Here is an 18,838-nt window from a genome sequence, read left to right on the forward strand (position 1 = left end):
CTCGAGAGAGCAAGGGTCTTGTCACGTAAGAAATGAACAAATACACACCTTTTGTTTTTTAAGAGATGTGTAGAAAAATGTCAGCAATAAAAGAATAGGGCAGGCAGTTGGATGAGAGATTTGAAGAAATACAGTGGTTATATAAGGAGAAGGAACTGAAAGAAATAATACCTGCACAGAGACTGTACATAGTTTTTCAGAGCAGTCATCATTATCCTGAGTTAGGTCAATCTCAAATGTAATTTCTTAACAACTGTTATGGAAAAGACAATGAGTAAAGTCTAACACTGACTATCTTCTCTTTTTACTATGAAACAATTCATGATAAAAATGTTTCTTAGCTGGAGGAATTTCATATTGGGCCTTCTAGAGACATGACATCTAAAACTTTTATTAACTGAGGAATCTAAGCCAACTCTTAGAAAGCAGAGCAGCAGGCAGAATAGCTCACTCCAGGTACCAGGCACATTTACCCGTTTATTTGAATTACCTAACTAGATAAAAATTGTAAGGCAAGAATATCACTTGTCAGCACATATCAGCTACAAATGGTGCTGCACATTTCAGGAACAAACTAGGAGACTCTCTAACCATCTGACTAAGTAGCAACTCAGCCTATGCTTAGGGTTCTGCTCAGAGCCTGAACAGTTTCAAGATAATCTCCTTCAGCTTCTCTGAAACTAAAGATTTGATAGAATATGCATAATATCTGAAGCAACTAAGCTGTCATCACAGGAAACACATAACGGTTAATTTTTATATACAATATAATTACATAATAGTAAAAAACAGTTTATGAGAAAATGGAATGACTACTTGCTTAAACTACTTGGAACTTGCTCAAACCTACTAAAAACAGTTAACAAAGCAGGTACTGTTTTCTAAGAAAGAAGTCTTAACTAACAGCACATATTGGTAAAAACAATTTTGGGGGTTTTGGGTTTTTTTTTTTACTATGTAGATATTGGTTGAATATTAGGGGATGTTTTACTGCCTGGAAAACAGATGCATGTGATATCCATTTATGGCTTATGTTTGTTTGGTATGTCCTACACACAGGTTAGAGGTGAAAATGGGATAGGTCTCTCCAGTCTCACAGTTCTTACATGAATTAAGTAGAGGCCATCTAAACAAGTATGCCTGTAAACCTGGAAACTCCTGCATCCTTTTGCCAAAACTTTGCCTTCTAAAAAACCCACATCAAAACAGAATACTAGAAGCTGCCTTTTATTACTGAGATCAGGAGAATTGAAATAATAATTAAAAAAAAACCAAAACTGAGATAAAAAAATAAATGAAGATTTAAAGGTTTTAAATTACAATGATGCATCATATGCACATTATTACAGAGCACATAAATACATAACATCCTAATATTACTACATTTAAGTGTTCTATAAGCACTATCTATGTGTATGATACATTGTGACTTAAAATATTTAATTCCATTGAAGAAGTTCTGCAGCTTTAAAACCTGCTGCAATTTTGCATGGCTGCTGCCTCTTCCATTCCTCAACATGAAGTGACAGATTCTGCAGAATATTACTTAGTAAGAGCCTTGGCAGAACATGCAGGCTTTGATTTTATTGTAGGATTGTAACTATAGACACATTACCAGACCTCCTGCTTAGAATCAGGGCATCAAATACTGCAGTAATCTCAAGCAAAGTTTTTGTTCAATTGATTTTTTCTCACTGTCTGAACTCCTCTGCCTAAAAATCTTGATGCTTTTACAACAATCTAAAAATTGTTAATGTTCAGTACACAAGACATCTCTGCTGTATTGTCAGACCAAGACTCAGTGGATAAATCAGAAATACGAGTATGTTACAGAATACAGATATTTGTATTTTACAGGACAGATTTTTAACCCTGCCTCAACTGGTAAAGACAAACACGTGCTAAGTATTTATGCAAAAACCTAACATATAAATAAATGTTCAAGAATATACACTATATATGTTCCTACAAGTTATGTATGTAGCTGCTCAGACATAATACTCTAAGAATAATCTTGCAGTACTAGATTAAAAAACCAAGATGAATGAATGAATACTGCTTATTTTCAAGTTTTAAACAGTGCAGGTTTCCAAGCCAAACATGAAAGCTGGGAATGTAACATATTGCTCTGAAAACACTGAATAAACCAACAAAACAGGGAAAGTTTGTTAAAAACATCATATGCCACAAGTAGGAAAGTGGCTTTGCCAGTGTTTGAAAACCAGCAGCACAAATAAAACCCATTTCTTTTTATCAAATATTATTTCAAGTCAGCTGATCTTGAAAAACAAAAGAATAACTCAATTTTCTTTCATTCTTAAATCACAATGGAGAAAGAAATTTACTAAGTACAGGGATCAGTTTATGTATCACTAACAATAAATCAGCAAATCTTCTCTATCTGTTATAAATGCATAACGTTAACAACTGTTCCATATTCAAATTGAAAAGGTTTACTGTAAAACAGAATAAAGACTGCATCTTAACATGTTTTCACCGATTTCATTTCCAGTGTTTCTTGTTGAAAAAATATCTACATAACATATAGAGCTTTGCTATAAATATACCACAATTCTCCAGTTTCCTTTCAGAAAAAGTAATGGTTATCTCAAAAAAGCTCCCAATCTCCCTGTTTTGTACCAGAATCTCAATAGGTTCCACAGTCAAAGACATCAAAGACTCTCTTCTTCAATGAAAAAGGCTTGAGAAAAAAAATTGGAACAGCAGAGATATCCCTCTCCCATCTTCTCTTCATCTCTGCCAGTGATTTTCATGAAGCTGTGCTACTAATCAAATGGACTGTCCAAATGGCCATTCCCTGTTTTCTGGGCAGCTTAGCACCATAATGGCCTGGTGCTAAAGCCCTTCCTGCTTCCTCCACAGCAGCTTCTGTGGTTGCACTGTGCCATCCCTGCCTGCGGGACCCAAAGTGCACAGGAACATTCTCAGCCCAGCTCTCCTTAACATGGTGGCTTCACTCTCACAATACACAGCATGCAGATTGGCAATGTAAACCAAGAACTGCTAATGTCTGACTACAAACATGGATTTCAGCTGCTGACAAAGAAATCAGATTTATGGAAAACCAAAGAGACTGAAGCCCATTATCACCCACCCCTCCCAATAAAAGCACCTCCATCCACATGGGAACGACAACTGAACAGTCATCTGAAATATAAGTCATCTTTCACTTTCCATTCCTCCCTGCAGAAGAAAAGCAAGTTATTCTTCAGTCCTGAAAGCTTTAATCGAGGAATTTCAGATATTTTTATTTTTAGTTTGTTTACTGTTTGTTTTTAATCAAAAATTTTCCATCAAAACAAAGTGGTAAGTTGATGGCAAGATAATTCTGTTTGAATATCACAACATTATTTTAGCTGGTAGTCAGCCTTCAAAAATTCCAGTTATTCAAAGAGAGAAAACCAGCTTGAAAAGTAAATACATTAGCAAGAAAAAATCAATCACAGAGAAACAAAACAGAGGCTAGGAGGAGGATGTTACTTTCAAGGCAGGCAAGCAGTCCACAGAAAGAAATCTGCTTTAATAACTACATTTGCTAGAACGCATGGAACTAATTATGGTTCCAATGTACATAATGCATTCAGAGACCTCAAGTAACAGACGTTACTACCTGGCATTTCCAGCCCAGTTGTTGAAGTATAGTGATTGCAAGCATAAATGTTCATATTACAAACCAGGCAGATGGTCTGCTTCACCAGAAACATTACAGTCTGACATTTGTTATCAATTGTACTGATTTAATACTAATGAGAGTAAATGGAGACAGATTTGCAAAAATCTGTCTCTTGGGAAGATGTATGTGTACCTTTAAAAATCTTTTACTTCATATTTATCATGCTATGGTACCAAGAGGAATAATGATGTATTTTAATATATAGCACTACTCTGATATTTGCACTCAGTATTCCGGAACCAAAACTCAGTATCCAGCCAGGAACCAAAACCTACCTGAGAATAAATTTCTTCCAGAAAAGAAGCAGAGGTGTGCTTCACTAACTCTGCCACAGCAGCAAACAAATCAAGATTAAACACTCTTTTTATGATATTATAAAATACCATTATATCCACTACTGAGGCTTTGGTTCACAAGTGCAGCAATTTGAAGATATGCACAGCAAGGGTAAGTAATGCTTATTCTCCAAATGCTGATGTGCTCTGCCCTTCCTCAGTGTGTCCTGCTGACTGTATGCTCACTGTGGGCAGGGGAGAGAAGGAAGAGGCACCAGGCTTACCCCAGGACGATGAGGTACCAGGAGCCCTGAACTGCCAGGAACCCAAGCTGGGTTAAGCAGCACAGCCTGCCCCATCAGTCACTGGCTGCGTGGTATAAATCAGAAATCCAAACTGACAAACGTTAAACACAGGACATAAGTTATCAGTGCTTTCTCAAGCCTAACACTTCTCCTTACACTTGTTCTTCATGCAATTGCTTCAGGCCTTAAGAACAATTAAGGCTGGCTATGTTTCTCATAACAAAGCAGCAGTGAAAGTGTTCCTTTTAAGTCAGTGTCTGGTCATCAGCATGTTATCATCCTCTCAGATTTCTGCTGCTATGAAATGCCACTAGCATTCCTTGTCTAGCAAGACACACCAAGGCAGGGATGCAGAGCCTCTACAACAAACTAATATCACAGAAGCTCCTTGCTTGTTTTGTTTCCTTCAGACACTTTCTTTCCTGTTCCATTTCTTCTGCAACACTGCAGTGCGATCAAACATACAGTGATTTGTTACTTTCTCATTAATAATAGCATCAATTCCACAGAGATTTCCAAGTCTATTCAAATGACTTTGAGTACAAGCACAATTTAAGACTGAGGTGTAATGACACAGCATTATGCTGCAATTCAATTGCTTCACTTCAATTTACGTCAGACACCAGAATTTGAGAACTGATTTGGACACAGTAATAGTGAACACCTGGATTTCTTCTTTTATAGCCAGAAATGTCAATATGATTATTCATTCACTTACTATTTCATTGAAAGCCAATGCCTGTTTATAATCCCGGGTTAGAATACTAGGGACTTTATTATGAAGCAAAAATTATATATTTTTTAAATTATCCGTGTACTATAACAAATAAATATATTCAATATAGAGGTGCTAAAAATAAGGTGTTTTTAACTTAACCTTCATATAAACTATTGATAAAAAATAGATTTAAGTGTATTTTTCATTGTTTGGAAAAACTGATTTCAGCTAGATTTCAAGACCCTGAGGGTCAGGCATTAAATACTACATTTTCCCAATTTTGTAATATTTTATAGCAAAGACATGGTCACTGCCAGTAACTTCTAAAGTAAGATTAAAACCAAGATTCTATTCCTTGCACAAACTGCTGTATTAGCATACTGCAAAAAATATGTACTGTACTTCTAGCCGAGATATAAATGCCTCTGGTATAAAGTCAAGAAAATTGAAAGTAAAGTCAGCTGTACATGCTGTAACACACTTTCTCTGAAGCTTCTACACTGGAACACAACACAAATTAACTGTCATGTTTAAGCAATTATCTTCTATCAAAACGATCAAAAAACTAATTTACACAAGAGATACAGTAGATGCATTTCCAATTTTCCCTCTAGCTTCCCCGAGACAGTGCAAGTGATCTAAACAAATACAGTCAATCATTTGTGAGAGTGCGTATGCAGGGAGAGAGTGCTTTTTAAAATTATTATTTATTCTTAAATAAAGGGAAGAAGTGTGATCTTCCCTGTAAGGGATAGACTGGAAATACAGAAGATATGTCAGTGAATGTTTTATGTATAGGGATGTTAGCCAGATCAATATCCTACTTTTCATTATAAGAATTTTTTGTCACAGAAGACTGAGAGTACAAATGGATACCACTCAATTTTCCAAACAAGCTTTTTACAGGGTAAAGAGGGAGAGAAAAAATTTTATATTCAGCATGGTGAAACAGAATTTGCTTCTTGTGTCCTTAAGCAAGATGTCTGCTCCTATCTAACAAACAATATCATCTAGAACATGAACCATATCAAGCCTGGGCTCCTAATCAAAACATATAAACAAATCAGTGTCATTTGGCAAGGGGAGAAGGGACTGGAGACCACAGATGACACAAACAGAGGGGGAAAAAAATTTTTTTTCCTCCATTCTTTCTAGTCATTCTTGGGGATGTACAGCAGTAGAATCTTCTAATCACTTTTTTTTTTTTTTAAGCACAGGGCTGAGTGTTATTTGTACAATTTTCATACTTTAAAAGTGATTTGCTGTAAGAAATTAATATACCTACACTGCTTCATATATACTCTATTTTCTGCATGCAATATGCCAATTCCACTAAAATCTACCACAAATAGCAGTGCCTAATCTTGAAAAGTGACTAAAAACCCACAATGTTCAAAAGAACAAAAATTTTTTGTTACTAAAAATATGTCTCCTGGAGATATGAACTACTTTTCCTCTCATATTGTTTTTTGTTTTCCCTCAACCCTTCATAAATACCATCTCAAAGCCTTGTGTTAGCATTGGTATTGAACCTAGGGCTTTTTGAGTAAGAAACAGAATATGAGTAATTTCTATTCCAAACTTCATAACATTAAGCTATTTGTAAATTATTTCGTTTAAATTGAATCCAGCACTTAAACACTGTCATATGCCAGGCAGTACATTTTTTTTAATTGCTAAAGAGATACAACAGGTTTTTGCTTCTTTTTTAATCAAATCAAAATAAACCCCACCAATTCCACAACCTCCCCAAAACTGTTGCAGCTATCCTTATGAAGTAGTGATTTACAAATCTGAAGAGCAATCATCCTAAACCAACTAGAAGAGACTGATACAGTGACATATGAAAACAATGATGAAGCAGTACACCATTTAAAATACCTTCAGTTTTGGTTTTGGTTAGAAGATAAAGCATGCTTCTTAGCACAGAGGCAGTTATAAAATAGGTTGTCTTCTCTAAAAACCAAAGTAAAAACAGAAATTAAGAAAAAAGTAACAGATTTTACTTGTATCACTTAGCAAAACAGTTAAGAAGCGAAAATCACTACTATGAAACCCATTTTGTTTCCCATACGAAGGCAAAATCTATTGCTAAATCATGAATGGTAGACAGGTTGTCAGAAAAACCTGAATCTTTTTGTTCTAATTTTGAGATACATTTGAACCATAGTAGCAGCACACAAATCAGCAGATGCAGGCATTTGAACCAATGCTTGCAAATCTGGGAGTAAGCATGCACAGTAGCTTATGCTTTGGATGGACAGCAGCACTTCCCTTCTCTCTAACAACTTCCCTTGGCCCTTAAGGCCTTTTGAAGAAAGATTTACCTGGAACCATCTCCTGATGGTTCTGGAAAAACACCAGGTAAAAGTTCATAGCCTTCTTAGAAGCCTTCACACTTCAGTAACGAAATACGCAGCACATCAGTTATGACAGTCTGCAGTTAACTTTCACTACATTCCCCAAATACAGAGGTTCAATTTTGAAATTTGATCAATACGTACAATATCTTACTAATCAGATTAATTGGTAAAAAATCTACAACATTCTTTGAGATAGTTCTGAGGAACAAATTAATTATTTGTTACCCAATGTGAATGAATCTCCTGTTTGCAAATACTGATGATGGTTAATGGAAGTATTACATTGTTAGAAGAGTCTACAGACTACATGCATAAGTAAGAATCAATGTTGGAAGCAATCTGAGCAAAGACAACTGAATTATGCATTCTATATATTCTTTAATTAGGACCCATCCCTTACTTTATTATCTATAATCCTGTCAAAACTCTGGGATTTGCACATTAACAGGACTTGCATGTCAATTACTGTCATCTTCTAAACCAGAAAGATGTATATGTATTTCCACAATAGGATTAAGATTAGTTTTCATGAAGCTTTACGCAAGGGTAGCAACCCTATGTTCTGCTGCTTCTAGCCAGGTCTGTGCCCAGCTCCTTGTCCCATCCCAAAGTTTGGGCTGTCCCTGTTACCAAGGCTCACCTAAGTTAAATATTTACTTTCGTAAATTAAATTTTAAGGTGGGTCTGTTCCCCTGCCTGCATCTGCATTCATCCCCTCTAACACTCAGGCAGGCAGGTGTAGGCACAGGCAGGGAAACCATGATCCTCACCCCATAACTTGGCTTCATCATCTGAATCCAGCAAGCATTACACAGTGAATCCAGACCTGGAAACTGTTTCTGATGCAGTTTCTTCAGTCACTTTTTGCTGAAGCACTCATCTTCTCCCAGCAAGAGCACCATAAAAATATACGGAGGACAGACAAGCATTGCTCTTTCTTGAGTACTCCTGCTCTTCTCCTGTACTGGTGACCTGAAGCATTTACCAGCAACATTCAGTATATAAGTCAGGTGTCCATACAAAAATCAATTTGGAGCCTTGGTAGCTAGATTTCTACTGTCTATTTCTCATTCTCCTCCTTGCATCCAGAGTTAGGCATCACTACCAAAGGTATTTAATCTTTACCGATACAAGCTGGAAAATGTCATATTATCATACTGGTCTGAAACTTGGATTTTGTGGAGAATGCAAACTAAAAATTCAGTCAAGGGTAGGGAAGCTGAACAAGACAGTAATTGTTGACACATATATACATATATATTTGCCATAAAAATACGAATGTAGTGGTGAAAAGCAGAAGATGAGGAAATAAAAAATGGGTCACTTACTGCCCAGGAAAAAAGTGTACCTTGGGAATAGGGCCTATGACAAACAAGCTCACTAAACCAGCAACTATCTGAATATATATTTTTCCCCCCATATTACACAAGACAATATCGTAGGCTTTTTCCTGCTGAAAGGCCACTAGCAGTTTGGAGTAATGAAAACCCTTTGAGAGACAGTAGTTGTAAGGCAGAATTACAGAGGCTTAGTGGATCGATCCATGATTGATATAAAACTGAACATAGTACTAATAATGTGTTTTCAGATCTTATCATGTGTGTAAATTCATAGAGGGAATTCAAGGGACAGTTTTAAACAGATTCAATATTTCTGTTACAAATAGGCATATACATTATGAAGTGTCTTCTGGCTGAAAGGCAAGTTTTGTTATTTGAAAATTGTATCTCAAGTTATGTTTTATCCTGTCCAGTCACAGTAATTCTCTCAATGATTTCCTTTCCTCTTTTAAAAAGGGGAAAAAATCCATGGTCTTATTGGATTCTTTAAGCAGAAATTACATTCTGGCTCCATCTGAGTGTTTTAGCTTGATTTTTCCAGAAAAAAAAATTGTTATTATGAGATGACTAAACACAAAATCATAAAATGTAAAGCATGTTGTCAAATTTTGCAAGATACTAGATGTCTCAGATATGAATTTCACAGAAGTAAGAAACCTTACAGAAAAAATAGGACCCAACAGTGACTCTTGAAGGAAGAGCAACCGCAGCTTTGCCCCTTTTCCCTCAAAGAAAAGGCAATCTACTACTAATCAAAATTTGTGCTCTGTTTGTTGAAACCACAAGCATGACATTCCTAACACACCCAAAAACCATTGAGAGAGACTAAAATGAATGGCATGTTTGAGGAACATGGCAGGGAGCTAGGGCACCTGACAGTGGGGACTAAAATACATAGGGAATGAACCTAGAAAGAAGTTCTGGTTTTAGGTCTACTACTCATAAAACAACTGCACAGTTATGGAGTATTCCCAAGTCATTGCACCTAAGAAAGCAAACCAAACAAACAACACTTGAAGAGGAGATACATCTAAAACATACACATAGATAATATGAGTAAGTCAATACTAATTAAAAAGAAGGGATGAAAACCACTGCAATTATTATTGTAACTGGATAGTTTTAACTCTCTTGATAGCATGCAATATAGCAATGTAGATTTGTGCTGAGGTGCCTAAACAAAAGACAGAGCATGTCTCTCTACATCAAAATGTCCAAGTAATATGATAAACATTGAAATAGAACAGTGGAGAAAACCTCCCACTATTTATTCTTCATACAAATAGATACTATTTGTATATGTAGACCATAAGCACACATGCATCCCTTTAATGACCTGGCTTTCAAGGTTGATTTCATTTTTTCCCCATTCCTCTAAGAAAAAAATATCATTGAGAGAAGTCAAATAAAATAAAGAGAATAACTGATGCCCCCCAAAATCTAGAGCAGATACAAATTATTGTTGACTCATATTGTAAATTGCCTGTCCACTACAAGCTTTTAGAGTAATGCAAAAAGGAAAGAAATGTTTTTCAATCATTGCCATCCATCAACTTGGTAAACAAGTAAAATGTATACTCTGCCATCTGCTAGCTATTAGTCTACGTAATCACAAAATATCATGTAATGTAATCATAAAAAACCACTATTATTACCTACTCTTTCAATTTATAAACAAATATTTCTATCTGTCAAATGATTTTATGCTAGCATGAGGCTTGAACCTTCTGTGCTGCTTACCATCAATCTAGTCGTCAATCTAAGATAAGTCTGTCTCTTGTTCAGTCCTCCTGTGTTTGGGAAATGCTCAGCATGGCAGTGCTGTGTTTGATCCCAGAAGAAATCCCATGAAGAGAAGGGTCAGTAAATGTTCCAGCTGCCAAGGACCTGAACAGTTTAACAGCAATGGCTATGGGAGTAGTCTTGCTCTTTGTCAGACTGGCTTAGATGGTCAGAGTAGTCTTGCTCTTTGTCAGACTGGCTTAGATGCTGCCAAGAAAGAACAGAATCCTCAGTTCTCAGATTATTTTTTTCTGCACCATATTCTAGGTACCCTTGATACTTATCCTTAAACATATTCCCATGAGAAAGAGCACTAGAAAAGTTAGTTTTCTCAAATTACCTCTTTTAAAGGTAGAAATAGCTGTTCTAAAATGCTTAAGTCAGAGTAATATTGCTTTTTTCCCCACAGCTTTCCAACCAAAACTATCTATTAGAAAGCAAACACATTAGTAAGAAACTCTGCAGCGAGACTAAAAAATCATACTGAAATTTTTTTCAGTGATGTGTACTACTAAAATATGTTTAAACAATGGAACATGATGTTGTTCCTAGAACTTTCTCAATAAACTGAAAAGTCTTCACATAAAGGGACATTCACTATTTTTACCAGCTCACAGAACTTGCCAGAGTTATTACAGCATCAGACCAATAGCAACAAGAGGTTCAGATGGCTTAGAGCTGAGACACTTATTCCTTATCAATGACTTTTAACTTATGGCAGAAAACCAAATATTTTATAGCAGGGAAGACTACTTAAGCATATTCTTTTTCCCACCAGGTAAATGTCAAAACCAAAGGTAACAGTGTAAGTGACACAGAAGCCATTATTTCAGCTGTACACGACTCCCATCCTGAAGGTGATCCTCTGCCAACTTGAGGGCTAGAATCTGCTCCTGCAGTGACAGAACAAAGTGGAGCAGCATACCAGGGGAATACCTGGGGTGTTGGTGGCTTACCAGGTGTCACAGTAAATTAAAAGCGCAATTTTTTAAAGATAGATCCACTGGGCTAAGATTGACTTTGAAACTCTGAATGGGTAAGTCTCTCAAGCTACAGAAATATCTTTTCTTTCTTCAGATCAGCTGTTTCAGAGTTAATTTCCATATAACCTGTCAGAAACCTTGACTTTTTTTCATGTCTTGGTCAGTAAAACTCTGTCATATTCCACAACCACAATCAGTACACCTTAAAGATACAGTCCAGGATCCTAAATCAATTAACAGTGTAATAACACAGCTGCAGAGACAGAAGAGAGATTATGCTTTTAAAAACACAAGTATGAAGTCTGCACCACTGGAAAGAGCAACCTTCTTTGCATCTAGGGTTTAACACCTGCAGCAATCAGGGTTTTCTTTGAGGCAATAGCCACTCAGTTTGGCATATGGTGCTGCCAATCCAGTTTTGGAGCCCTTCAAGTAACAGAGGTCATCCAAACTACTGAAACAAGGAGCAGACTCAACCAGATCTCTCAAACATATCTGTCTCCCGAATCTAAATTTGTCATCCTTTTACAGGCGTTTGTTAAATATTTCTGCAGTTTGTATGGCAGACTCTTCTGCAATGGACAGGAATTAAGAGTCCAAAACCCACATTCAAAAACTAGATTATCCAAGCTGCAAGGTGACCATTAAAAAGTTATGGAATTAAATGTGTATGATGGTAAGTGACATTTCCCATTTAAAGCTAAATATTAATACATAAACTGAGAAATGTTCTTTGAGTTTCATGCATTTTGATGAAATCTTTATTTTTTGCTACAGTCCATGACTGATACCATAGGAAAACAGTAGCAAGACTCCATCTGCAAGCATCACTCTCTCATTTTCTCACTCCCTAAACTGTGTGTCTATTGTATTTGATTTTGATATCTACATTTAATATATATAGGATTTATGAAATTTAAAAATTAATGCTGTCATAAAAACATATGCATAAATAACAGAAACGAGATAGTAATTTTAAGGTGGTTTTCAGTCTAGGAGAGGTTTCATTTCTTAGGAGGTCTCCTCTAAGTCTATTCAACTTGACCACTAATGCCAATCTTTACATCAGTGACTGAAAATTTAAAGGAAGTCTCCAAAAGCAAAGGCATTTCCTTTTTTTTCCTGAATCAATTCTGTAATTATGGCATATAGTATATGACACAAATAAGGGAATTTAGTGATTCACAGAAACAGAAATAAATTACTTCAGTAAATGATTGCACAATATTTTTCAATTAGACACAGGCACAAAGAGATAAATAAGTGTGGGGGGAAGGACAAGGGGGAAAATGAAAAAAACAAAAATGAAACAAAAAAATACAAACAAACCAAAAATCCCAACACCCCAATAACAAACAAAACCTTCTGGACTATGCCAATTCAAATTCCCTCTGCAAAATTTTAAAACGGGCTCTTTCCCTAAACAGTAAAGCCGCATGCCCTATAATACATAAGGAAAAGGGAATGTTCCAAGAGAAGAACATAAAATGGGTATGTTCAGCCAGAGAATCTGACTTACCTTAACCATACGGTGTACAGTAAAGTCATAAAACCGTTTGCTGTCATCAATTCTATACCTTTTCAGAAAAAATAGTTTTTAATTAGTTACAATACCTCTTATTCAGTCTATCAAGGTATTTGTTTTTAGAATTCATAACTTCTGATCACTTCAGAAATTCTAAGACCAACTCCACAGAATCACACCCAAAAGGCTGTTTATAGCTGTTGCTGGTGGCTGTAAAAAAGAATGCAGAAAATTCCTGCTTGGCCATTTTCCTGCTGCATTAATACAGAGGGAAATTTACCTCTGTCAATGGTTGACACCATAAGCTGCCAGCACTCAAACTAACAATGTTTACTAGGCTACCAAGGCAGTGATTCTCTGAAATGTGGCAGCAGAGAGGAGTACTGCTTTATCATCTAATGGTACAAACTTGACTTCAACAAAAACAACTGCTACATCTGCCAAACTGGCCAGAGTGAGCTTAGGTGCACGCAAGAAAGACAACTGTGTCCTGCACCATGTCAGAATGGTATGGATAAGAGACATGCATGTCAACATAAAACTGCTTCTGGGAAGTAAAAAAAAAAAAATAAACCCAGAGGAGTGAATTGCTATCGACTCAGAATTGTATTATGATCTTGTACTGGGGTACTGGATATTCCAGTGATTGATTTATTGTACTGTTAAGCCATAAGATATTTTGAAGACAAGGAAACAGAGGTATTTGACTGAGGAGATGGAAAGTGGGATGTGATGTGCAGAGCTCAGCCACCACACAGGGCTGGAGCTATGGAGAAGTCACAGCAGCAAACCGGAGGGCAAGCTCTCAATGCAATGGCTGAAGAGCAGGTGGCAAGGACATGGGGTAAGGTGAAGTAAATGCAGAACTAGAACTCTGCTTTCTCCCTCCCACACTGCCAAGTGAATCTCCACAAAATTTATTACTTTTTACATAGAAAAGAAGACATAACTTAATTGCCGCTTGAGAATGTGTATCCGCAATAAATACCAAAGGACATATATTTTCTCAGAAAGAAAAGGCAGCATAACCAGAAAGTAAATTATAGCTATTAATTCTCCACCCAAATTTCTGATGTTAACCATTATATGCAATTCTATTGTGGATATGAGTTCACGACAAGTAGATATTGCTAAAGCAGCCCACTACTTTTAAGTGACAATCCTCTCACTTGAGACATCAGTCGGGGGGATATTAATAATCCAAGTAGAGCTCAAATTCTTACATAGCAGTCAATATTTTAACTCTCTAGAACAAATGGCCAAACAAGATTTTAACCCTATAACAAATGACTATGCAGCATTTTACCAACTGATAACAAATGACTATGAACACAACTGTAAAGTATCTTCCCTACCTTTAGATGACTAAATTAGGAAATGAATATTGAAGTGTCTTGGATGCAGGATTGGCACATCTACTCATATTTTCAAGAAACATCATTATAAAACCAAAACTATCCATAAATTGAGGATTTACTTGCATATCATTTAAGATTCAAATAATACTATATTATCAGGAAAAAGTATTTCTGTTCAGCTTTTCAGATTCGATTAAGTATTTAGTAAAAATTTAGGTAATAGTGTACTTTCTAAGACTATCTAAAGGAAATTTTTTTCATAAGCTAAATCTTAAAATCATCAACTGGTTTTGTTAACAGTCCATACTCTACCTTTCTCAGCCTGGACTCACGTAGCTGGTTGGAGTCCTTCATGTGCTAGATTTCCCTTTAACACTTTGTATGAACAGACAGATACTCACGTACTTGACAAAAAAATAAGAATCGATGAGCTGATTAGCAGCAGGACTGTTACAAACACACAAGGTCCTGCAGTTATCAGAAGGGTGTATCCAGGGATTCTCAAAAGTCCAAATGCCTGATTCCTACCTAATAGGGTCTTAACCCTTATCCCTTGACAAGAGATCACTGAAACTTAGAACAGGGGCTGTGCTCCCATTCTCTAAAGCAAGGTCCATGCTTGGCAATTCAGTTCAAGCACTTTGAGTTCAAGTGGCTTTAACAGGATCAGAGACCAACAAAAAAAAAAAATCTAAGTGCACCAGGTACATAGCTGTTGTTTGCTTTGTCCCATACAATGGTGATCCAGTGATCTACCAAGTTAACCTTAGGTGAACAGAAGTGCTGTAATATTTCACTACACCACAATCCATTCCAACTTCTAGGTTTATATTACAGAGAAGACTTAACTTCTACTTCTAGTATGAACAGGTATTAAAGGATATTTAAAAAAAAAGTCTTCAAAAAATACACCACAAAATTTTCTCTAAAAATATATGAAATTAGTAACAGTAATGTCAGAATATTTCTTACAATATTTTTAAAACAGTTGCTCAGTCAATTGGTCAAAACTTACAGAGCACAGTACATGGATGGGTTTTTCTGAGACGGGTTTGGAATGACTGGTGTAATTCACCAGTTGCAAGTTCCCCTAAGTCCCCTGACTTAACCCCTCACCAGAGTACTTAACACACTGGTTTTGCTTTAAAAATATGTTCCCAAAGTACATACCCCAAGATATATTTTGGAAAAGACATACCAGACAGACTACATAAACACCTCCTCTCTCAACGCTTTCATCGTAATTCACACAGACAGCACCTTAGACTTTCGAAGACATTTGCTATGAGGTATCAAGTAAACTAACTTCTTGTTCCTGAAAATACCATTTGCAGCAGTGACAGCTTTAGTTCTTTACACTTCATTAGCACTGCAGTCAAGTCCCTTTCTTCAAAAGATAGCAGTGTTCATACAGAAAGAAAAATAATTTCCAGAGACATGAAAAGTGATATAACCTTTTGGATAACTTTATCTTCCATGACCTATGTAATTTTAGAAGCTTCTGATTAGCTAGAAGGTTACATGAGAAAAACCCTACACCTTCCCCCTTTTATTTTCCCTTCAAGAACACATATAACAGCAATTTTGTGTTTTAACTAGATTATCAACTACTTTCAGACCTGACATTCTATAGAGTATATATTCTCTTATGAATAACACAATTCTCAAGCTATGCAGCTTGATGCACACAGTACAACAGTCATTTTTTTTTTCCTGAAGACAGCTGAAAATAATAGCCCTTTATAGAGATAGGTGCAAAAACCAGAGAGATGCAAGCTCCTCATCTCAGCCAAGAATGCGGCCTCCCATTACACACTGGAGAAACAAAACGTAAATGTATGTAAACTGTGTTATAAGGTAACAGAGCTCAACATCTCATGAGTTACAAAACACTCCCTTGCAGCTCCAATCTATCAAAACAGATACCAACAAGTAAAATCCTAACACTGACTTAAAAGCAATTCAGTATTCTTAGAAGGCATCAGTTAAAAGCTCTAGATCAAAACCAAACAGGCTTTGTTCAATTGGTATGTTCAACAGGTATGTTGAATTAATGTTCAATTAATCTGCATCTTACCCAGAAGTAAAAAATGAGATGCCCAAGCCAGCATCCTCACAGCTTTGTAATGAGAATGGTTAAGGGCTGGAACTGCCTGCCAAGAGAGGCTGTGAAATTTTCATCCTTGGGGATTTTTTGAGTTTGACTTAACAACACCCTCAACCACCTGACTCCACTTTGAAGGAAGCCCTGCTTTGAGCAAGGGGCTGACCTAGATGACCTGAAGAATACCCCTACAACTGCAATTATTCCCCAATTTACTATACCACACCCTGGAAAACCCTTTAATGAGACACTAACAAGAGCTGATAGAACTACAAAATATACATTCATTATCTGAATTATGAGTTTCCCAAATAAGAAAAAAAAATATATACTACCCTGAAAAGGTGATTACTGGTCAAAAGTCAGATGGAATATCTTTCGGTGACCTAATAGAGATGCACTATTTTGACAGGGTTAACAAGAAAGAACTGCAGGTCCCAGGAGCTCAAGGCTCTGAAGAGACTTTGGCACAGTCCCTCTCCTTGTCCACACTGCCAAACATCCCCATTCTTCCCCTAAATTAGGCATTGCAGCAGAGATGATTAAGCCTCCTAGTAAGAGCCTGTCTTCATAAAATCCTGTTCACTGTGTGCAGTGCTTCACAGGGCTCCAAAACATGAAGACATTCTGGATTAATCAGTCATACCATGAGGAAAATGAGTGAAAAGGATGGAACAGTGATTCCAGGTTAGGGTTTTTACTTCAGATATTGTTAAAACAAATATATGCACATGCAAACAAAACTGTAAAGACACATTCCCTTGCCTCAGTTTCCTCAATAGCAAGAACAAACTGCTCAAGCCAAAGGTATTTTACATATCCAAGCTTCTCTTAACATAGCTTTTTCTTGTCCTAAGGGAATTTCTTAGCTCCCCAGAGACCATGTTGAACATATTTCTCCTTTCTCCAGGTATTTCCCAGCACTTTGGGAAATACTGCTCCCATTAGAATACTTAGTTCACTTTGTATGACAGCCTGTAGATCAGACTCACAAATGTCCTCTAAACCTCTTAAAAGATGATTAACTGCTTCTGAGTTCAAATGTGAAAAACCAATCTAGCCAGCAGCTATTCCTTTGTGAAAGATGCTCCTTTTAATAATAATTTTCTAAAAGACAAACATTGACATCATTATTAGGCCTATGCCAGGTAAAAGTTTTGCATCGCATCACTTGTGAGTTTTATTTCCTGTCATGTTTTCAGCCCAACATTTGTAAATTTTCCACAGCCTTGCAGCAAACAGAATCAATAAGCAGAAGACATAAGATTACCTGACACATGACAGCATCCTTTCAGCCACACACTGATGAGACTTACAAGTATCACAGAGTCTAATGAAGTTAATGAATTTTGTAACAATTAAAATCAAAGTCGCTACTACTTCTGTCCATTCCCTTTGCCATGTCCACAGAATTCCTCCTTTGCACTGGCATTTTAATGATTGCAAGGTGCACAGTTTCAGAAAGAAGTAACAATACTGAAGGAAATAAGAGCAGCTTAAGGTTAATATTTGCTCTGCACAGCATCCTGAACCAGCCTTGATTTGTTTTATATAAGCACTGGCAAGGACACAAGAAAAGAGTGCACTCCTGCCTTACTTTTGCTTAAACAACAACAGAACACCAACCTCACAAACGTGAGATATAGTTAAAAAAAAAAAAAAAAAGATAAATACACCTTTTTTTTTTTTTTTTTTCAAAAATAGAAGTACTCAGTGCATTTATATCAGCAGCTCCTCCCTGAAACACAAAATCATTGACTATACTGTGCCTCCCTGATTTTTACTTTTCTGTAAGTATTTACTGAATTCCTAAATGACATATTTTTTTGGCTGAACTTCAAGTCAGTTGGTTTTTTCCAAGTTGAATTTTATGCTTTTTAACCCCTTGGTTTACACTTGTAGTTGGACATCAGGGAAAAAAACCCAAACAAATTTATTTTATGCATTACAGAGCCAATCAGAATCAATGCCTATAGTCTATGACACAAGAGTAGTTTTTCCTGAAATCTCTAAGCTTCTTCTGCAGCTTATTTTTTAATCTTTTCAAACAGATTTTTAAAAAAGAAACTTTAAAAGGTTAATGTCAATCCCATTATTTCAAATAGTCTTTACACAACTTAAGAATGTTGCCATTCAGTGTTGCCCAGGAATCCAATTAGATTCCAAATCAGAGTATCCAAATTACAAAAGCACCATAAAACCTACTGTGCTGCTGCTAACAGCATGCTAGATGATCATGTATGCTATGCATTTTAGGAAAAGTTAATTCTCATCTAGTTTATATTGTACTATAGTCTGATTCCACCTCCCCTGCCCACAACTTAGCTTGCACAGATATTCTCCTTTACAACAGTACAACTGTGAAGTCCCAATTAGACTGAATAAATCTGC

The 18,838-nt window shown here is 36.4% G+C and overlaps 1 protein-coding gene across 1 annotated transcript in view; it reads right to left on the reverse strand.

Annotated features, from left to right (window-relative positions):
- Positions 1 to 18,838, reverse strand: part of TENM3 (teneurin transmembrane protein 3) — a 666,217-nt gene that overhangs the window by 340,784 nt on the left and 306,595 nt on the right. The window contains exons 6-7 of the mRNA XM_053940099.1: positions 12,980 to 13,037; positions 10,436 to 10,684 (exon numbers count right to left, since the gene is read on the reverse strand). The gene's annotated coding sequence lies outside the window, so the exon portion shown is untranslated. The remainder of the gene's footprint in view (positions 1 to 10,435; positions 10,685 to 12,979; positions 13,038 to 18,838) is intronic.

Source organism: Vidua chalybeata, chromosome 4 (assembly GCF_026979565.1).
Source record: "Vidua chalybeata isolate OUT-0048 chromosome 4, bVidCha1 merged haplotype, whole genome shotgun sequence".
Classification (NCBI taxonomy): Eukaryota; Metazoa; Chordata; class Aves; order Passeriformes; family Viduidae; genus Vidua; species Vidua chalybeata.